The 13941-nt window shown below is 47.0% G+C and overlaps 2 protein-coding genes across 4 annotated transcripts in view; one reads left to right on the top strand and one right to left on the bottom strand.

Annotated features, from left to right (window-relative positions):
• Positions 1-13941, top strand: part of LOC142571891 (unconventional myosin-Ie-like) — a 351690-nt gene that overhangs the window by 186541 nt on the left and 151208 nt on the right. The window lies entirely within an intron of this gene.
• Positions 1-13941, bottom strand: part of LOC142571890 (uncharacterized) — a 473725-nt gene that overhangs the window by 451849 nt on the left and 7935 nt on the right. The gene's annotated exons all lie outside the window — the stretch shown is intronic.

The raw sequence follows: 13941 nt of genomic DNA, 5'->3' as shown, positions 1-13941 counted from the left end.
TAATAATAATAATAATAATAATAATAATAATAATAATAATAATAATAATAATAATAATATGTCTCTCACTAGCACTGCGATCGAGTCGTCATGGGAGAAGTTCTGTTACGAAGAGACAGTATTACCTCTTTATGCGGAGTAACATATCTTTATCAAAGGCAATAGCTCAACTCCCTAGACGTCTGTACTTGCGCGCGCTCACTCTGTGGCGACGTCATTTCCCTGACTTTCTGCAACATTGGGGGACTAATGGGTCCTTTTGTGCGATCACGTTTCACAAATAGAAGGAAAACAATAAAAAGGAAGATTTCGCGCCTCTGCTGAGGCAGGAAGCCTGCACTATCGAGGTCAAAATAACTTGACCTCCTGACCTATCAAAGAAAAAAAAAGAGAAAAAAAAAGAGAAATTGATCACCCATTCCCCCTACGGACGAGTGATATATATTTTTTCCTGCTCGTAAAAAAAAAAAAAAAGAACGATAACAACGGCATTGAGTGATCTTGACCCCTTCACTTGATCCTCTGCAGACCCGCGTTCACTTGTACGTTGTCTCTCTCAATTTTCTGTCTCTTTTTTTTTTCGACAAGCGCTCACATGCGCACACCCTCACACAGACGCTTCTTCCGTGTTCTCTCGCTCGGTGAACGTGACAAAGCATGTACGCCGCGTAAGAACCAAGAGTCGGCAGCGAGCTGGCTTTTTCCCACCGCAGCCGACTCTCGTCGGTGTGACGAGGTTCCGTGCAGACCGGCACACCTGTGCACACGGCGTGATTCTGCAGTAAACACCTTTGCTGCTTCGAGTCGAGTTTGCTGCGTGGATTATTCGCTCGCTGCTTCGCTTCATTTCTCACTGTCGCCGACGAACACGGTAGTGCACTCCGCGAGGCACCACTCGCCGCAGCCGCGCCTCTTTCTCTTGGCCCGGAATCTTCTCCGTCCTTGGCGTCGCGTTTTCCTCCCAGTTTTCGCGTTGCATGCACGCCATTTTATGAGCAAAGAGTCAAGGACATATACCTTCCTTGCTCGCTCACGCGTTTCTCGTTTCGAGAAGAACTCGCAGTTTTGCTTGAAAGGCGAAACATCAATTGCGATAGCAAATTAGTAGACAGCTATACAAAGTAAGGATAGTAACTTTAACGTCCGTATAAACTTGTAAGCATTCGCTTATTAACTGAATTAACAGGCATGGTGTCAGCGTGCTCTGTCAAACATGAACACATCACTCTCCATGACCGCGGACGCTCGCCGTCAAAACGCTGGCGTGAGGAAACGCGGCAGCAGCAGCAAGCGAAGTGACCTTCGTGCTCTCTATCGCTTCAACGCAAACTGAGCGGCGAAAACACAGCACGCACAAACGTATGAGTCGTAGGCGCTGCTATAGACTCTGTCCCAACGCAGATAAGGCTATACGCAGTTGCTGCCAGATTACAATGCCACCGCCCCCTTCCTCCCCTTCCCACAGTGCCTCGCGCGCGGCGGAAGTCGGCGCGCTTACTCCTCGCTTTCCTCCCTTTAGTGCGCGAGATTTCCCCGCCGATCGTCGGCTCCCTCGCACGCTTTCACTCGCACGTACAGCATACAGCGCACGGTGACGGTGTTATGGCCCTTAGGCGTCATACGGAACATCACGGCAACAGCGACGGCAAAAAAATGAGCTTGGAGTGTTGATGTAATTACTACCGCAATTAGAAATTGCGAAGGGCTCGAAATTCGGCTACCACTGTCGGGCGATCTGCCATGCAGGAGTGAGAGGAACGTAACCAACGCCGAGAAGGAGACAAGAGGCTGTTTCTGTGTACGTTCTTGTTCAGTTCCTTTGCTTTTTTTTTCGCTGTTTCCATTCTAAAGACCATACGCCAACTAGCCCAACTGTATACACTCTCTGTAAGTGAGAGCCCTTGCTGGCGCAAGAGTAAACTCTTTTCTTTATAAATTACTTGTGCTGCCAGCGAAAGGCGTAGCTATAGCATATGGTCCCAGAGCATTTCGTTTGAAAATTTATGTTCTGGAGTACGACACAAAGAAGTACAATGATCATTACATTATACATTGCCATGGAGTACAATGCAATGACCTACAGTGAACTTATAAACCAGTTGATCGCACTGTTGACCTTGTTCATGCATCTTTAGGCGTCTCAATTTTTTCGTAATAAACTGAACGTAACCATTAGGTGCGGGCGTAAATTTGTTTGGAAACGTTTCTTATTCACGTTATAGATAGCAATATTGCTCTCTGTAGTAGCAATATTGCTCCATTTATATTGAAATTGTCTTCATACAACGTCTGTTCGGTTTCGCCGCAAATTGGCAGAAGCATTTCTTATGTGGTTACATCATGAAAAGGCCACGCTAACCTGTCTGCCCCTAAGAAAGATTTGTCGATTTCAATGGTATGTACACACTATATAATGACCAGAGAGGAAGTAGAGGTAGGCGCATAAAGCGAGCGCCTGCATTATATGTCAAATGTGCCATCAAAATCATTCAGTGGTTCCTCTAAAGAAAAATCACTGTCGCCATCCTCCCTCTTTATGAATTCTCGCTTTCTTTTACCCCAGCGCAAGGTAACAAGCTGAACACTCGTCATGTATACCTCTTCTACTTTCCATCTGCTTGCTCTCTCTCTTTCTCTCTCAAAGAAAGAAAACGGTGCATTATGGATAAAGAGGTGATTGCCACTGCACCATGTTTATCGCACCAGTGGGCACAATAAATTGTGTATTTATCACCGACTGAATATTTTACTTGCCAAAAATTCACTTAACATTTCAGCTGGCTGCACTATAGGCGTACATGTTGCAGTTGTATTATCTGCTCCAATCGCTGTTCAGAGTATACCCACTTAGCATTTGTTCCGCGAGCCTACCACCAGTTTCTAGTTATCTATAAGTAGAGACTGCTTCAACTGTATACGCAGTGACAGGGCGTGCATGATGTATGCAACTGTATGCATTCACAACGACTACGACAACAACCACACGACGAAGAGGACAACGCGACAATTCACGCTGCTGTGTAGCGTGTGCATGAAAGGAAACCTTGGTTTTCCTAGTAAATGCTATCGCAGTAAAGCAACCTATTTCTTTCTATACAGCACAGTTCCTGTACGCTATACATTCGTATTGAAACGACCTGCTTATGTTGAACGCTGTGTACCTTAATCCAATCCCGGCCAGCCAGTGAAAACGGCCACCGTTTCGCCGAGCTCTACTTGAAGTGAGCTCTGCGTCTGGTGTAAGAGAGAAAAATACCGGTTGCTTTTAGTGCGATGCAATGGTGATTGCTCGGAAAAAGAACGTAGGCGTCGTCATTGTGTAGTTCCTAACCACGTGGGGTTTCCTTTCCACAAAACTGCCCTGCCTCGCCAACCGCTGAATAGCGACGACAGAGGCTTCCTGCCGTGGTCAATGCTGCAACGTGAGAGCGGTGCGCAACGAAATCGCGTACCAACATATATATTTATCCGTAGTCTATTTTTATGACGCCTGTCCTGCCCATATACGCGCACGGATTCTTGTGACACGAACGGTGATGGAAAACTCGCAGTTTTTTTTTCTTTTTTTCCTTCAAGAGGCAGCATTACACTTCTACGATAAGAATTTTGCTACGAAGAATGGTATTTTTTTTTCTTTCAGGAATCGACATCTCGATTCCAGTAGAAAATTCTGGCTTCAGATTTCTGGCCATAATCGGAGTGTTAAAGACCGTAAACGACCCGCTGCTCTTTCCTTCGTTAAATTTAAGCTGTAGTTAAGGGGTGGTCAATAGAGTGCTGCCCTTATCTTCTTTTTGGCAACTGCAATAAAATGTATTTGAATTTAACTAAATTGATTTGACGCAGAGCTCCAGGTAACTCAAGTAGTTGAACCCACTACTTCAGCTACCCAGTGTTCTCCGACACGACACTAACGAGCAAATGAACTGCTGTGAATCTACTCATATCCAGCCATGGATGGTAGGTAGTGGCACCTTTACAGTTCCCAGAAGCGATGGGTGTAATAAATGGAAGAATCCATCCATCCATCCATCCATCCATCCATCCATCCATCCATCCATCCATCCATCCATCCATCCACCCATCCATCCATCCATCCATCCATCCATCCATCCATCCCTCCTTCCCTCCCTCCGTTCCTCGATCTCTTATTCAAAACAAGGAGTAAGATGATATAGTTTGCTAAGCTGCTCCCTTTGATCATAACCACATAGAGAGCGATAATGGCCTGCTTAATTTATCAGCGCCGGGTTCCAAGTCGTTGCACATAGCGCAAGAATACTAATCGTAACGGGAAGAGTGTCTCTCGCTGAGATAACATGGAATGCAGTTGGTCCTTTTGTTTGGTCATGTGAAGCCTAGCGTTCTGTCTTGAGCCCTCACACGTCTTGGTCCTATCTTTTTGCTCCATTGACCTTGGAATAGGATTGACCTTGGAATAATCATATTGTTAAATCTATTAAATGGCCGACAACACATATCGCGTGAAAGACGACTACAAGGGAGCACTTTCTCGCGGTCATTGGGCGTGAATGAAGGCGAACTATGTGAGCTCTTCTATGTGATCTGAACAAAAATGAGACCTCGTGCACTTTCCTAAGTCTGTGTCAAGGCGGGCTTAACTCTCACGATCACAAGACAGTCTGGATGATACCTAAGCACTCTGACAACTTTGTCAGGGCCTAAAATGGCCTGCAGGGCTGCACAGAACGCGGAAGACGTGAGGATCTCCTTATCATGAACTCTGCCCCCATAAATTTAGTAAAAAGAAGGCCATCGAAAAACTCAACCGTAGCAGCATGCCAGAGTAACAGTCAACTTGCCCGACTGCACTGTCGCTCTCTAGACGGTCTCAGAAAAATCTCAAATAACCATGACGCAGTGACGTCTTAAGAACGACCCGAGAACAATCAGTGAACAGTCATCTTAAAAACAATTAAATCGACAGAGCTGTTACCATCTTCAGAGCACCATGTCGCCTTGCAAGTAACTATCACAGCCGTACAAAGCCAATGATATCTGAAACTACAACTTAAGCGGGAAAGAAACGTCCCGGCAGGCACTGTATTGCTAATATGCTGTCGCTACACCTTCATCGTGTTGATCGGCATAGCATTGCCTTTAGTGCTAAATATCGCCGTTCAGCTTAATAACTCTAGCGCATTCATTTATATGGCCGGCAGGTTCAGAAAATTAACGGATACAAGCGCAGCAATTGCCACTTCAATTGGTTCCGTTTTCTTCAACCGCCCTAGTTTTTCCTCTATCGATCAGCCTTGATTAATGGTAAGTGCATTCCCACTGAATTATAGACCATTTTAATTAGACCTCTTAGGCGGCGTGGGCGTTAGTACCTGCGTTGTCTACGTGTATACAACGTAGTATGCGATGTTACCGTCAATTTAATGCATAACTGTCCGCAGACCGCACGCATAGGAAAAGTCGCACTTACGTGCTTCATGGGGCACGAAGGCGTTAAAAGGTTCCTGAGCTACTCCTCGTGCTTGGTAAAAAACAAAAAAAAAAAACATAGTCGGCGAATAGCATGCGCTGCTGTGAACATCTCAGCCAAATTTTGCAGTCACGCGCGAAGCGCGGAGCTCGCCAGCGGAACGCGAAGTCACCTTTTTATCAACCGCTCTTTTAACCCTCTCATGCATGAATTAAATCCAGAGGAGAAAAAATTATTTTTTGCTTAAAAGCGTTACTAGAGGCCACAAAGATTATGATAAGATTTTATTGGAAGTAATCAAGAGTCTCTGACACTTCCGATCTGTCCCCAAATGAGGACAGTGCTGTAAGCCAATATTAGTCTCTGGTTTAAGTACACAATAAATATATGTGGCTAAAACTTATTGAGCGTTCATACTAGAACACTGAAAGAACCAATTACAATTCTAATTGAAATGCTGACGATCGGTCTTGCACATTCCACTTATGCACTGTGGAAGGACTCGAAGTACTCTGGACAAAGGGGGACGTTGCAGCGACCGCAGAGGTACCTTGTCTTGCTGCGGCAGGCGAGACTCCGAAAACGGCTGGCGTACTTTTGGTCGCTCTTATTTGGGAAATGGCGCCCGCCGTCCAACCTCTTTTTCAGGAGCACTCTCTTATAGGCGCTGGCGAAGAATCGTTGGATGGCCGGCCTCGTCGCTTCGAGCTCAGGTCTGCTTCGCCGCGAAATATGAGCGCCTTGGCAATGAGACTTCGGAACTAAAGTTGGTCCATATAATGCTCCGCACCTTTGTCCCACCGCCACACAGTCCAGGTGTTCACAACTGCTGCATTTAGTAGGTGGAAGAACATTCTCAAGTAGCCCCTTTTGTTTCGTACGTCATTTCTGCACCTTGCAATCAAGAAATCCATGAGGTCGACACCTCCCATGTGTTTGTTGTAAACTTCCACGGAGTACGGCCTGGTGACATCCATTACTTTTCACTCTTTTCTGTTGTACCTTCTGGTAGTACCTTCGGGCTGCCGTCCTGCATAGCTGGAAACAACGTGAACAAGCGAGTTGTCCAGCCACCTTGTCACTGTGATGTTGTCTGCTGAGGTGGAAATTGATGTGTTTCCTCTTATGTCCGCTTTGAGCTCCTTCAAGGGCTTTAGCTTTTTATCCGCTCCCTGCAGACGGTTTGCACGGCATGTCCCAACAAACATTATTCCATTCTCTCTGAGTTTTCGGACGAGGGCCATAGATGTGACGGAGTTATCGGCATAAAGTTTATGATTTTTTCCTTCAAGTCCCTCGGACAACCTGATGACAACGTCTCCGGCCATACCAAATTCGCTTGATACTTTGGCTCGCCCATCAGTTGCCCCTTGGTATACCTCAAAGCGATAAATCTAGCCAGACACTCCTGCTCTCACCCACACCTTGAAGCCCCAGCGCGTCGGCTTACTTGGGAGGTATTGCTTTATGGAGGAGCGCCCCTTGAATGGAATCACCATCTCGTCCACGGATTGGTATTCCTCAGAATCAACTGCCGAGCAAAATGCTTCGTTGAGTGCATCAATGACTGGCCTCATCCCAGCCACGCGGTCATTCTGGTAGCTTAGAGTGTCGGTCCTATCTCTGAAGAGAAGGAATCATCGAATCTTCTCAAAACGGTTTAGAGGCATTGAATCGGCGACAATGTCCATTCTAAGGCCGGATTTTGTGGACCAGTAATTCCTGCTTCTTTGGTATTTGATGTAAGTCATTACCAAGCACGTGCCAAGAAAGACTTTTAGCTCTGGCAAAGTGAACCGTTAGTTATCTTTGCCTTTTTGCACTGCATACAAATTTGTTTGAAAAACAATGTGCTCCAGCAATGAGTCTGGAAATTCGGCTAGGAAGTAGTCATTCGGAAGTGTGCCGTGCACGTTGACCCTATGTCACCAAAAAAATCAGGAGGCTTTCCTGCGTAGTCGTTGTCTTTGTCGGCGATCCACACTGTGCTGTCCGTTCTCGCGGCAGATGTCTTCGAGGGGGCCCTTGCAGCAGAGCTTGTTGAAGCGCCGTTAGCACGCACAAGCTCACGGTCATCACTCTCTTCTGAGCTGCTTGAAGTGTCAAGGTCGGTGAGTAGTTGCTCCCAATCATCCGCCTCGGAATCCTCATCATAGTCAGATGAGAGGTCCAAAAGAGCATCGATTTCCTCTGTGGACAGTCCTCGCTTTGAAGACATCATGGAAAAGTATCGTTTTTCCCACAGTCTACGGAAATGCGGGACTTATACACACCCAAAAACTCCCACAAAAGCTGCCTCAACCGTGCACGAAAAGCGCGGGAAAATACATGCGCTTTCAGTCCAGGTCTGGCTTTCTGCGGGTACATTTTTGTTTGGTGGCGCTGCAGGTAAGGCTAGACTTTTCATGCATAATGTCCCCAATTGAGGACACCTGTTCTTTTCCTTGTACCGAGCCCATAGCCAAGAAAGAAAAAAAAACGGCAACAAAAGCAGATAATATGGATCAAAAGTTGTTCCTTGCGCAGATATTTTTTTACAGTCCAAGAGCACCATAGCCTGTCGAGCAATTATTTTTTGTTTTCTGCGAACATTCAGTGACCTCGAAAGAGCCTACTCTCCCTTAGAGCTTGGCGCTTCAAAAAACATGGACAGCAAGCGCCATTTGTGTAACAGTTTAGAAACATTGGCATGTCCTCAAATGAGGACACCATGCGGCTAGTGACTCGCTGCAAGCAACTGGACGACTTTTATAGCAGGATAAATATGTGTCCTCATATGAGGCCCGTATGCATGAGGGGGTTAAACAGTAGCCTGATCCTCACTATTTTCTGGAAGCTTTATTTCCTAATATTGCAGATTCTCATAAGCGGCTGCAATTGGCTAATAACTGACATCAATCAAGAAGGGTGTTTGGATCAGAGCGCTTCTTTACTGTTACTCTGTATGTTTATTGACGCAGTTTAATAAACAGGCTGAAGTAAGCGGAACTCTGCCTTTGATTTTCGATAAGAATTCCGCACTTGCAGAAGAAGGTGACTATCGTCTGCTCACGCCCGGCGGCGGCCGCCGTGTCGGAATTAAACATTGGCTACCCTGCTCATCGGAGTCGTAGTCGTCGGGTCTCGCTAATTTGGACCAGTTTTGAACACTCCACTAGCCTCGAACCACGCGAAGCTTAAGGTCAGACCACACGCACGGTTTCCGGCGTGCGCTGACTCCTGGCCGCTTTTGCTGGTTAGACACCTTGGCAGACTTCGCTTCGTATTGAGCTATTGATAGCGCTTCAAATATGCGTAAGTTTGATGTAGCTACTATCCCTCGGTCAAGCCGGTGCAGGACACAGCCGGTCCGCACCACGTAGCAAGGCCAGACTTGAGCGCACTCGAGCCCTGTCGTGCGCAAAGCAAACGCTGCGCACACGCGTGGCTATGTTGCACGAAGCTGCGCTCTGCTGCGCAGCGCATACGCCGACGCGGGGTGTCCCGACGGGTCCCACCGACTGAGCGCACTCGCTGAGCGCAACCGCGTTTGGTGCATGTTTGGTGTGTCAAAATCGGAAGTAGTGACGTCTATGTCACCGCCCAAAATCAAAGTCGAACGACGCGCCACGGCGACGTTCAGTTACGGGGACCCGCCGCACCGTCGTAGCATTCGCAGCGCAAGTCATTGAAGAAGGAGCGGTTGCACCGCGTTGGGGACGTTTGATTGCCAAATAACTACGCTTCTGCTGCACGCACTGAAGTACTTTTCACAGCAAATAATTTGTGAAATAGCCTACTTTAACTTCAAAAGCATTTCTCGACTTCGATAAAAAGTGGTTCCAGGGCCGCTTTAAAACAACGCCGCAGGCAGCGAGCGAAAGAAATGCCCACATGTTGACTTAAATATTGCACACGCTTTGCAGACTGAAGGCTAACAATGTGTCTGAAATGGCTTCCGAAATTGTACTGAATTGGCTTCCGGAATTGTTTATTTCTTTGTTGTTGCTGTTCTTTTTTTCTTGGAGGGGGGGTGGAAGAAGTTTTATACGTTCTTATGCTGATAACACAGACAGTGTATTCCTACGATGGCTGGGATAAGACTTGGAAACTTGTTACGATGACAGCAACTTTTCGTTTCGAACACATGTCCGCAACGTTTCAAAAGAGCTTTATTGCTACTACTACTACTACTGCTAGTACTGCCACATACGCACACACACGCACACGCGCGCACAGGCACACACACACACACACACACACACACACACACACACACACACACACACACACACACACACACACACACACACACACACACAGCGAAATATTTTTGTATACGCAAGCTATTCGATGTTACTACAACGGAAGCGGAATGCATTGGGCACCAGGCACACATGGCCTCAGCATTTTCAAGATGGCACCAATCGGACAAGTCGTGTAGCGCCACCTGTCCTAAGCGTTGGGTAGCTACAAGTTCTGTCCATACAGAAGCCACGCCAGGATGTGTAGCTGATCTTCGTTTTGATCTTCGTGGGATCTTTTGTCTGTATTCATCATCTGCAGCCTGTAAGCAGCTGCCCTGGGCAGCAGCCCGGCATTACTGTTTCGTCGCCATAGAAACAGATAGTGCGACCGGTTTCTACAGATATGGCAGCGACTTGTTCGTGCGAAGCCAGAGCACGGTGCTCGGCTCTTCCTTCTTCTCACGCTCTCCGAAAGCGTTACTCGTGAACGACGCTTTCGTAATCACTCCTTTCTTTCGTCGGGCCCGTTTTCCACTCTTTCATAACGCACGTTTGCCCCTAAGTGTCCGTTCGCTTCAACGCGTGCGTATGGGCATTGCGGCTACTTTGTCTTCGCGAATAAAGATTGAGCTCTGCCGTCTGCGCCGACAGAAATCGATACGCTTTCGTGTTCACGCGGCGATAATAATCTCCACGTTCGCCGGCTGCCCGACGGTACACGCTGATCGGCTGTGCCATTGCAGCCACCTGCGCATGTTTTGAAATCAGCACGTTATGTGCGTAGCAGGTTTTCGGATTCTCCCATTCGAAGCACGCACACTCGGATTTGCTCCTCGCGAACTGCAATGCGCGGTCACGGATCGAAACCAACATGGTGGCATCGATTTGAGAAAAAAATTAGCTGTGTATTGGTTTAGATTATTGCATTACTTTAGCACTTAAGCACGTTAGTCAGGATTTCATCCCGGCGATTAATCGTCTGCTGAGTTCCTAAAAAAATTCCTTCAAAATGAAAACTAACGAAAACTGTGTGCGAATGGCAAACGGAAGCATTTTCCTTGTGACTTACTCGTAACCTGCTCGTAAGTTGCTTGTTTGTTGTCACCTGTCACTCGTTTACTTTACGATGTAATGCCAAATAGTAAGCCATGCCATCCACCTCTTGGCAACGTCTCATTCGCACCTTAGTTCAATTACGTCGAGGAGGAGGAGGAGGAGTAGATTTTAATGAAGAGAAAGGAGGAGAGGTCGGCCTGGAGAGCGTGTCTCTAGCCTGCTACTCCTCATTGGAGAAAGAGGAAGTGGGAAATACAGGGAAAGATAGGTGGCGGGTGATTATGTTATGGTACAATGAGATACTATATACACGTTGTCCAATATGCGGATGCGCACTGAAGACGCAATACACGTAACTGTAATCTTGTCCATACAAAAAGTAATCTTGTCACAAAAAGTTATTGCGCAAACACATTTCGCACTGACTGCACGTCTCACAGCTTCTAGAGGCGATCGTCTAAACCAGTCTCACTTAAAAAATTCAAAAGTGATTTTATGGCACGTTGGGCACAGTGAACACTCCTCCACGTGCCCAAAAGCTTTTCTTCTGAAAAGGGGCGGGAGTCCAAGCTGTCAACCGTAGATTTGAGTGTTCTTCGTTCGGCCGCATATTGAGGGCACACGCAAAGAACGTGAGCTATTGTCTCGAGATTGTGACAGACGCTACATTCAGGGTCCCGTGCTTGTCCAATCTTGTGAAGGTATCGGTGGGTGTATGCCACACCCAGCCGTAATCGATGAATGAGTGTTTCCTGGCTTCCCCGCAACCGAAGTGGAAGCCGGAATTGTAATCCAGCGTCGTCTATGGAGGCGCTCTTGTCGATGTTTGGGGTTGTCCCAATGTCGCGCCGTAGAAGTTTTGAGGGAGGTATGGAGCAAGGCGTTAATGTCATACCGGGAAAAATGAATTTGTATAATAGTTCCGTCAGTGTGCGCCTTTTTTGCTTCCGCGTCAGCCTGTTCGTTTCCAGCTATTCCGCAATGGCCAGGAATCCACTGCAGCAGGATGGTATGCCCGGAATGAGACGCCTCAGCAAGCAGAGATATGATGTCATAAACCAGAGGACTATATGCGGTTCTGTCACTCATATAATTGCTGATGAGTTGCAGTGCTGGTTTTGAGTCACAGAACACTGTCCACTTCTCGAAACTCTGTTGCAGGATGCAGCGAACTGCTTCTCGAACTCCGGTCAACTCAGCTGCTGTAGACGACGTCCTATGTCCTATCTTGAACCGTTGTGCGATCCCCATTCCTGGCACCGTGTAGCTGCTACTGTTGCTAGTGGGGCAATTGTCTTCAGCCTTTGCTGTTCTGACATAGCCCAAGGAAGATGAGTTTGCCCTCAGCGATTTTGAGTTAACCGGTGGAGAGAATATGGTGAACTAAGTGTAATCTCAAACTAAGTTTACCAGCTTTCGACCCTAGTAATGAATAAACGCAGCATCCGTGTACTACCTAAGATTTGCACTGTTTGACAATGACAATAATCGCAGGTTATCCAGAGTTGCGATATTCATTACGCCTTTCAGGAAGAGAGAAACCGTATTGGGGAAAGAAAATCTTCGTAAGTACTCCACACTGGGTCACAAATGTTCGTTCTCTTTGCACATCGGTTTATAGCCTTAAGTTCGCATTATAAATTTACATAAAGAACCATCTACAAAACCGGCCGCAATGCAGCAGAGGCATCTGATGAGAGAGGGTGGAGTACAGAGGGTGGGTACAATGAGGGTGGAGGGGAGGAACCTAGAAATACGCTTTACGCACATCAACCTACTCTATAATTTGGTTGTAAAACGCCCGATTTTCAGATAATGCCTATGATCGTTGTACGCACACCAATGACTTCACCATTTTTTTTTGTGCCCGCTTTACAGCAGAATTTAACTGAAAAAAAAATATCCAATATAGTATCCGACGGATTTTCACAGCCGAATTTTTCGGACCGGCTCCATTTTTCGGACGAATATGTGCCGCAGCGCCACCCACTTTATGCTAGTACCCTATAACGGCAATCAAAATTTCGGCCACCGTTACGTGAATATTTCAACGGCGTGATTATTATATAGGAGTACTTGCTCATAGCGTTTCTAAGGAACAGCGGCTGTGTAACGTTTTAGTCAAACGTCAACAGCTAGAGTATTAAAACAGGTGTTAGCATTTGTACACAAAATTTAATATTTTTGGGAATCGGCTTCAGTACTTTTTTAACTTTAAAGATGGCAGGGTCGCTTACGTCAATTACGTATTTTCGTTCATCCTATAGAGCAAGACCAGAAGCCCCTGATGCAGCACTACGAATTTGAATTAGCGTTTCTGTGCCTTCAGAAGAAAACGATTCGGCAAAAATATTTAGGCATGCTGCGTGCTGCAGCCTGATATACTGACACATACAGTGACTTGAAACGCTCACTTTACATATCAATCTTTTAATGACCACAGAGAGCTCGATTATACATGTTACGCGGCGCCGAAGACTGCTTGTTTCGCTATATCAATAAAATTCTGGTATTACTGCTTAACAGTGGTCTCCTTTGTCGGTCTTCTTACCTCAGTATCGTTTTTGTTCGCGCATGGAGTGCGGTGCTGTTGAATTCGAGGAGAAAGCGCACGGTGCACTTGATGAACACTGTTCCTCAAGGGTATCGTCAGCGCGCACTCGCTGGGACCCCACCGGCCAACGAAGAATCCTCGCTGGCTGCTTCGAAGGTGCGGCGTTGCAACACTTACACGCGGTCTTCTAACGCAACCCGACCGCGGTGAAAGCAAGTCCGCTCGCTCTTCTAAACTGGCGCCGTCTGCCGGTTAGCGCCCTTGCCCCGGGCCTTGTGGAAGCAACCTTACGCCCGCGACGTTTAAATTTTTATCTCGGATGGGTGGTCGTTACACGCCCCGCAAGAAAGTTTATCAAAATACTTAGATGAGCAGTAGAAAAGAGTGAAGCAATCAATCACCCACCCTATTTCTGTTTTGGCTCCGTCTGCGCCTGCCTTTATGCGTACACACGGTGGCTGTCCGTGAAAGAGACCAATCTCGTCGTACGCGGGGTCGCGTGACCTCGGCTTTCTGCTCCTCCTCTTTAGTGACGGAATGCGCATTTCAAGCTATACACACTGGGGATACATGTGCATCACAGCACGTGTCGAGTCCACAAGCTATCGCCGCGCGCATCCCTTCCGCAGACGCGAAGAGGAGACGCTTCTCGT

The sequence above is a fragment of the Dermacentor variabilis genome, chromosome 2, assembly GCF_050947875.1.
Source record: "Dermacentor variabilis isolate Ectoservices chromosome 2, ASM5094787v1, whole genome shotgun sequence".
Lineage (NCBI taxonomy): Eukaryota > Metazoa > Arthropoda > Arachnida > Ixodida > Ixodidae > Dermacentor > Dermacentor variabilis.
The sequence above is the reverse complement of the archived record's forward strand: the minus strand, read 5'-3'. Positions and strand labels throughout refer to the sequence as shown.